This window comes from Corvus brachyrhynchos, unplaced genomic scaffold (genome assembly GCF_000691975.1).
Source record: "Corvus brachyrhynchos isolate BGI_N302 unplaced genomic scaffold, ASM69197v1 scaffold68, whole genome shotgun sequence".
In the NCBI taxonomy this organism is placed as follows: domain Eukaryota; kingdom Metazoa; phylum Chordata; class Aves; order Passeriformes; family Corvidae; genus Corvus; species Corvus brachyrhynchos.
In genome coordinates, this window is record NW_008240039.1 from 2,068,595 (window position 1) to 2,070,887 (window position 2,293).

Consider the following 2,293-nt stretch of genomic DNA (forward strand, 5'->3'; position numbering starts at 1 on the left):
ACCCAGTCCTGCTGCCATGAGCCAGGGAACCTGGAGTGTGAGAGAGCAGGAAACTCAAAAATCCTGGGAATGTGCTTCCCCAGCAGGTCCCTGCAGGGCTCTCAGCCCTCAGGGAGCAGCCGAGAGTCCAGAAAAGCCAGACAAGACCATCTAAAGCAGTTATTTTTGTTTCTCATTCAAACACCAGTGTGGTCCTGCCTGGATCATCAGCACTGGGTTGCTCTGGCATTCCTTCCTGCAACCTCTTTTCACCAAATGGGACTCCTGCTGTCTTCATGGAGATTAATTAGCTTGTTCTGTGACTAATTACAGGCAGTAAGTCTCCAGCACTATCATTCCTCTGCACTCTGAACACTCTCAGCACATCTCTGGTGTCTTGTCTTGGGCTTCCACCCAGTGCTAAGCTTGAGCAACACTTAAAAATGAGGGGTTTTAAGGGAGAAGAGTAAATCTGATTCTTTCCCTTTTGGCCCCAGGCTTGAACTCGCTGTCGCTACGCCACTCTGGAAAGGGGAGCTGGGAGAAAAAAGAAAGACAAATTAAATATAAATACCTAGTGACCAAGCAAATGGTTTCAAAGTTCAGGGCTTAGGGCTGTAAAGAAATGTAGATAGTTCTCTGCTAAACCCCAGCATCAGTGGGAACACCCTCCCTCAGTAACACCTGCTCTATTTTAAGTTTATTGCTTATTTGTCCTACATGTGGAAGTTGTTTTTGAAGCTGTGCTGTTTGTTGGAGAGCCCCATGCAGCGTCACAAACCCTTCTTAAAACAGCTCCTTTCACAGCTGAGAGGAACTTTTATCCCTGACCTTGTCTCCTGGGAGCTGAATCCTTCATCTCCACCTTTATGGAGCGTTTTCCTTGGGCTGTCTTGTCCAGGAGAGAGGGATAGAAGGGAGGTGAGTCACTCATTAACTCTGTAAAGAGATTTTCACATGATTTGTGTCCTCCTTTGGAATGTGCATTTGTGACTGATTAATCTCAGTGGAGCCTGTGCTTGAAGGGATGATAAAGCCCCTGGAACCGCTCATGCAACGAGATGATTTTGTTTGTTCTTGCTGTAGGACAGAAATTAAGTTTGCACAATTCCCTGCATAGTTTATGAATACATTAACGTGTCATCCCCCCGGTTGTAACACACCCTTTTGAAGACAATTAAATATAAATACAAGAGCTGCTGAATGGTTCCTTTGTGCTTGATGGCAAATCTGTGAATTGTGGGTTTTGTTCCAGGGCAAAAAAAGCTGGCATTCATAGGATCATAAAAGTTGGGAAAAGCTTCTGAGATCACCCTGTTAAATCACCATAATTTTAAAAGACTGGGAAGTGTTTTACCCGTGACTTCATAATCTGGTTTACACAAAACTTTACCCCCATCCCTCAAAATGTGCTGGAAATATAAAAATAGAAATATGTTGGTCTCGATAAAGCCTCAGTTCCAGTAAGAATTGCTCTACAAGGAGACAAAGAGTAAAAGTCCCAGAAATCTTGTCAGAATTAGTAAATATTTGTGAACAACACGCTCAGGCACAGGGTGGGATTTTTGGAGTTGGGACTCTGATCCTTGTGGGTCCCTTCCAGCTCAGGAAATCCCTTGATTCCATGATTCTAAGTGGGCATTTGGGAAGCAACATGAACATTTAAAGAAAAAAAAAAGACCCCAGAGGGCATCTCCAGCCCCGGGTGTGTTCTACATTTTACACCATTTTGGGCTTCAGAATTCCACCTGTTTCTGACTTCCACAGCACTCCCCTTCTCTAAAGCCTTCCCTATCATCTTTCCCACTCCAAGCAGTTGGTTAAGGAGACGATTTCCATGGGAAATCCCGCACTTTATCCCACAAAACCACTGAGACGTGTTTCCCTGCGCTCCCCTTCTCTGGAAGCTTCTGTCTCATCTTCCCCATTCTGAGTAGTTGGATTAGGAGCTGATTTCCAGGGAAATCTTGCTCTTTATCCCAAACCAGCACATAGATGGGCTTCCCTTCACTCCCTTTCTCTAAAGACTTTTATCTTGTCTTTCCCATTCCAAGCAGTTGCCTAAGGAGCTGATCTCCACGGGAAATCCCGCTCTTTATCCCGGATAACCACAGCAATGCGTTTCTCAGCGCTCCCCTTTTCCTTTCCACTTTCCCATCATCTCTGCCACTCCAAGGAGCCGATTCCCGGTGGAAATCCGGGATAATCCGGGACAACCCGGGATAACCGCAGGGCCGCGCCCCGCCTCGCGGCCCTTAGCAACGCCCCACACTCCCGTTGCTACGCGGAAGCGCCGCCCTCCCCGTTTGTCCTT

The 2,293-nt window shown here is 46.5% G+C and overlaps 1 protein-coding gene across 2 annotated transcripts in view; it reads left to right on the plus strand.

Moving 5' to 3' along the window:
• Nucleotides 1–1,183, plus strand: part of VWA1 (von Willebrand factor A domain containing 1) — a 22,026-nt gene extending 20,843 nt beyond the window's left edge. For both annotated transcript variants that reach the window (XM_008641167.2, XM_017744084.1), the window contains one exon: nucleotides 1–1,183. This exon is cut by the window's left edge and continues 494 nt beyond it. The gene's annotated coding sequence lies outside the window, so the exon portion shown is untranslated.
• Nucleotides 1,184–2,293: the final 1,110 nt, after the last annotated feature.